Genomic DNA, 6,000 nt, shown 5'->3' with positions numbered 1-6,000 from the left:
CCCGAGAATGGAGATAACGAGGCGAGAACCGCGATCGATACGCACTTCCGAGATGACGAATCACTTCGCGAACGCGCAACGTACACGGATATATTGTTCGCATGAGAAAAAAATCTCCTCGAGATATATATACAATTGCATTCCCGGATCCGCCGTCGTGTGCATTAAACCGCTCGCACACGCAGAATTCACTCTCCTTATTGCCGTATATTATTTACACTTTCTCTCCGCTGAACGAAAAAATCTGTCTCTTCTCAGATCTCAGAGATTCCTAATACATTCATTTCTGATGATTTCCTCACATTGTAGCAATTTTTTTTCTCCTCGCGTAACTCGATTTTCTTCGCCGGTCGCGACGTCACCATCGATCATTCCGCGCCACGCGTCTCGCCGGGGGAACAATATATTCGGACTGCGGCGCACGTCGGACTTAATCGCGTTAACAATCGATTATCCCATCCATCGTGAGAATCACGGAGAACAGCGCGCACCGCCGCCGAGCGCGAGGCCCGCACTACGAGGCGAATCAGCGCGCGGCTTCGCGGATACCGTCCGATACCGCCGAGCGCGGGGACGGCACTTCCACGGCACTCTGCGGTCGCACGAGTGTGAGTCAGCCGGGCTGCATTTCGTACCCACGACGCCCACGCGAACGCACACGCACACGCACATGCGGCGACGAATCAAAATAACGTTGGATCCCTTAAGCCTATAACGTGATCGACCCCTCACCCTCTCTCCGGAAGCTCGGGTCTCCCTTCTCGCGACCCGGGGTCAAAAGAACGACTTTTCTTTCTCACTCTCTCTCTTTTAAAATAATTGTCGGTGTTTTCTTAAGCGAATACACACTTAGCGACACGACAGGAACCACATCCATCTAATTTTAGAGATAAAATCCCTCTAAATTTATACTCGGCGTTAAATGCTAAATCAACCGTGTCAAGAATTATAAGGATTAGTCAGGCGATAATCTGTTAGATTTTCTAATTCCAGCTTGACAGGGAATTTTTATATTGTCGGATATTTTTAATTAAAAGTGACAGCGAACGCATTATTGTGCCGATGTGAGTTTTCAACCTGGAAATCGTGCTCTCGAAAAGACAATAAGCACGATAATTAAGAATATTTACAGCTTCAGAGAAAGACGCGCTGCGAAGAATGCAAGAGAAATAACATCGCGTAACAGGCACATTCAAAATGCATAGTTGCATCTTGGAACAACGCACGGAACAGTTTAATTAAACGAATAATTCGCGGGATGACGCACACCGATAAAAATAGCTCGCCGCGAGGCCGCGAAGATTTCTGTGTATAAATTTCTATGAACAATTTCTATGTACTTCACGCGTTACCTCGGCGGTCGCGTAACTCTCTTTCCAGACTTTCCGGGGAAACTTTCCCAAAAAAAAAAACGGGCGCGACGCGACGACGTTACGTCCAGTATAGCCGAGCGAGCGAGAGAATTGATATCATGGAAAGCGCCCGAGCGCGTTTCCTTTCGTAGAAAGCATCCGACAATGTGCCGCGAAACAATGCGGACAACGCTGTCGCACAACGCGCGGATTCATTTTCTCACGGTGCATTGGATTACTTGCTCCTCTAGCGAAGGACGGTTGTCGTAAGTGTTGTACAAAGGCAGAGAGAGAGAGACGTTGTAAGCGACAACCTATCTCATGCTCCCCGGCGACGCCGCCTCCGTCTTTTGCGAGTCTGTCTTTAAACGAGCCCGGGGCCGGTTTAGCCACTTCGTGCCCCACTTCGTGGCGGCACACAATGTGCGTGCATGTGTTTTGCCCGAGACTCTCATACAGGAGTATCTTCTGCACGAGAGTATTTTAAGAATAATAGGTATTTAAAAATAATAAAGGGGAGAGAAAACGCGAGCAATAGATTCAATGAATTTAGAAACGTCTTTAATACTTAAATACGAATACGATACGAACACACCACGGTGCTGCTCGAGGCCGCAACTGATCCCGCTTTCGACTCGCCACCCACATCGGCATTTCCCTATTTGCGCGTGCGGTTTCGAAAACGGCGTCTCTCGATTATCTCGAGAGAGGAGCCAGGTGCGAGCGCGTCACTTTCACCGATTAATGCTCTTTAAAGGCGCCTGTTCGAGCGCGGAACAACGTGCTGTTATTACGTAAAATACACGGTGCGCCAGCGATATCGCTTCTCCTTACGACGGGGGAGGATTACTAAAATTGAATTGAGAATGCATGCTAATAGCTTCGTAAGAACTGACGAATAATTTTAACGTAAAAAAATAAGATACCTATTAATAACAACAATGTATGCACACTGCTAAACATCTGTGAGTTAGCTTACACGCGGAACGCACAAGATGTTCTACCACGCACACGCTTTGTTCGCAACATTAATCGTTTCCGAGTATGTGTCATGGTCGTTGTAATTACTCTAAAAGGAGCCGTCAAGGCACGTAGCGAGGCCTCCCCCGTCTTTCTCCCGTCGTCCGCAACCGCGCGAATGCAGGTGTCTCGGGTTAAGTCGTCGTGACTGAACACGATCTGAATCGGTCAATTGATCGGTATTTCAAGATCAGTGGCACACCGGGTGTTTCACTTACACGCGTGCATCGACATCGATAGCTGTTTTCGAGGTCCAGCGTTATTAAGGTGAAAATATGTAGCGCGATTATTAAGGTGGGATTTATTAAACCCCAATCTAAGAGTTTTTACGTCATAATACTAAAATTTTTTAAATATTTTAAATTTAGATTGATCCTTGGATCCAAATTACGACATCCAAATTGATACAATTCGAAGTCATTTTTAAACTTTAAAAGAATAGAGCAGTTTATTTTCCATAGACTGTATTTTATTATATTAAAGGTATTATCTTCTTTTAATTCCTTCTTTTTGGAAGATTTTTATAATTTCATTGTTATATCAATTTGCAAAATGAACAGAAAGAGAAAAAGAGACGAGAGAGATTCTTACATTTAATATTATCGTTAACCATTTATTCCACTTTCTGCAAATAACTGAATTCGGATCAACTTATACAAAAGTAGAGATAATTTTTGGCAACCGCAATTGGACGTGATCGTGATATACAAAAACTGAGGATATTTCAGATTTTCGTGAACGTTTCTGAGATTCAGAAGACACAGAAATCGGAACGTGTAAAATGCGCGCGAGAAACCACGACGGCTCGCCGCGCACATCACGCGCGCGTGCCTTAATGCTGCACGTTTGATAATTGCTCACCGCCTGTTACGGTGAGGAATGCGGGAGCTCGTCCGCTCTTGCGGCTAGAAAAGGAGGAGAGTCTCCGACGACACGCCTTAAATTAGGCGCTCAGTTTCCAGTACATTAATCGACGGAAACAATTGAGACGGGATCGCAGTACTCGAGTGCGGCACGCGCGATAAGATCGCTCTCTGGTAAAAACGCGCCGCCGCCGATGCGTTTATTTTCAGAACGATCGTATATATATAATATACGGCGAGATCGCGAGATTTACCCCTCGGATCGTAACGTCGGCTTCGGAAAAAAATATAAGTAAGAAATTACGGCATAAATAAAGATCGCTTCTTGCACGCAACAGGAGCGCGACCTTGCTCCGCAGAAACGAGAAAAGGAAACCAGTTTACCAGCGGTATAGTGCGTTACTGCACAGTAAAATTTCTCCTCGCGTGTTGGTCCCCTTTAGAATAGCCCAGATTGCCATTCAGAGTGTCATCTAATATTTTATACATTTATAGAAATTATATTTCTCCATATATTGTATAACATTTATAGAAATCGTCTTGATAGATTTATTACCTGCCAAGTAAATGTACAGCTTACAAATGTACTGCTTCCTCAGCAGCTTTTTGCAAATTGCAATGCTATCGGCAACACAGTTTTACCTGAGAATTGCCAGGACCGAGCAAATGATACTCGTTGAACGTGCGCCAAACCTGATTGTCGATAACGAGGCTGCTCGCATGGCCAGATATCGATTGTTCATCAGTTCACGGATTGCGCAGGCCGTCTGCCAGGATTAACGGTGCGCGACAAAAAAAACGTTAAATCGTGTGACAGTGAGATATTAACTATGCGACTCGTGCAACAGCGTGCAAAGGAAACGCGAATTTTATGGTGTCCCGCGCGATTTTGATCAAAAAATTTTCAACGCAACGTAAAAAAACTAAATTGGCGATAACATATAGAATATAATTTCCTGTATACAGTAGCCTAATCCTATTTTAAGAATATTATTATATATAAATATTTTGATTAAAAAGGACTCGGATTTAGAAATAAATTTGATTAAAAAGAGCCCGATTTAGAAATAAGTTAGTTCGATTATGAGGTTTCCACTTTCCAGAGACTTAGAAATAAAGCTCTTTCTTCTACGGGTCAATAAACGAAGCCGTATTACCCGGACGATCGATACGATTCCCTGAATTCCCGGAGCCACTCACGTGTAAAAATCACCGTGATCTTACGAGCATCGAGAGTGGCTCTCGAGACGCGCTTATTTCACTCGAGATTAACGCGGGCAATTAAAGGGATAATTAAAATGTGTGCGTGGCGCGATTCGTCAGGGCAGTTCGCCGCGTGTCCGAAGGAGGCGAGTATCCCTGATGCAGGTGAAAATGCCGGCGAGTTTTATCGCGCAATAAATAACATTGCTCGCAGGAAACGAACGCCATATTCGTCACAGCGTCACAGCTCGGGAATAGCTGCTTTACTGCCGGGGCACATACACGGTTCCCCTCTATAAGCCCATGCGTCTCGCAAATACACGTGACGAACGCCTTCGGACACACACACACGCACGGCTACGGAGAACGCGAATGTCCCACATCCCGCGATGAAAATAATCTTTGTCACGGGCCCTATAAATTCCGCGGAAAATCTATTTACTGCAACTTGAAGACGTCCCTCCCTCCTCCCGGACACCGGATACCCAACGTATATTCGCTTGTCATTTTATTATTATTAGTATTTCTAATTATTGAAAGTATATATTCTATTATTATAGAGTATTTTATATATTATATAATATTTTATGTATTATGTAGTATTTTATATATTATAGCATTTCTAAAATTGTGTTTCATACGCCTCAAGTTTCGCTCAAAACTAGTCGCGCGGGTGATCGTTTTCAAAGAATCTCTCAGTCCCACAAAACACAATAAATCTTTTCTCAGGTCTATCTCGATTTCGGCAATCGCCGGAAGGAAAGAGAAGCGGGGAACCTACCTGGCGGGACTCGTAGGCGTCGGAGAAGTGCTCGGAGTCGCCCCCGCTCGACTGCTGGTCGGCTGATGCTGCCGCCGCGGCACCGGTTGCGGCAGCGGAGGCGGCGGCAGGCCTGCGTCGATCGTCTGCACTCGCGCCGCGATCCATCGCCGCGTCGTAGAACACATGGACGGCGCTCGTACTGTCGGCGGGCGCGTCGTCGTCGGCGACGCCGTTGCACGCACGCTGCGTTTGCTGCTGCTGCTCGTCCTCTGTCGGCAGCGCGGGCGCGGCTTCCTCCACCGCGGTCTTGCTGCCCTTAGCGAAGAGGCGCGAGATCGTGCTCCACATTCAACGGGATGATGACAACGTAGACGATCGCGTCGGCATCCGCGGCTTCAATCAACGTACAACCCCGATCGACGCGACTTCCGGTCCTCGTCATAGCCGAGACGACCTCGGCGAGGAATCCCGTGTCCCGCCGCCGGATCTCCCTTCCTCGTCCAACAGTTTTTCCTTCCTCCTCCCTGATGACCTTTCCACGATGAAAGTTCCCGCCTTTTCTCACACACTCGCGTATATATACTTCACTGATCTTATTGATCCTTAAATCCACGTCAACCGTCCACGTCTCGCTCTCCACGGTTTATTCTCGCTTTGGCACACACATGCACGTGACACACTATGCACAGCTGCGTGGCGGCGAACGTAAACTCCTCCGTCGACGAGACACACGAGGGGGTCGACAATTCTGCAACGACAAACAAACGAAGGTGAGAGAGAGAAAGAGAGACGAAGGAGC

This window comes from Wasmannia auropunctata, unplaced genomic scaffold, assembly GCF_000956235.1.
Source record: "Wasmannia auropunctata unplaced genomic scaffold, wasmannia.A_1.0 LD336116.1, whole genome shotgun sequence".
NCBI lineage: Eukaryota > Metazoa > Arthropoda > Insecta > Hymenoptera > Formicidae > Wasmannia > Wasmannia auropunctata.
This window is presented reverse-complemented; position numbering follows the sequence as displayed.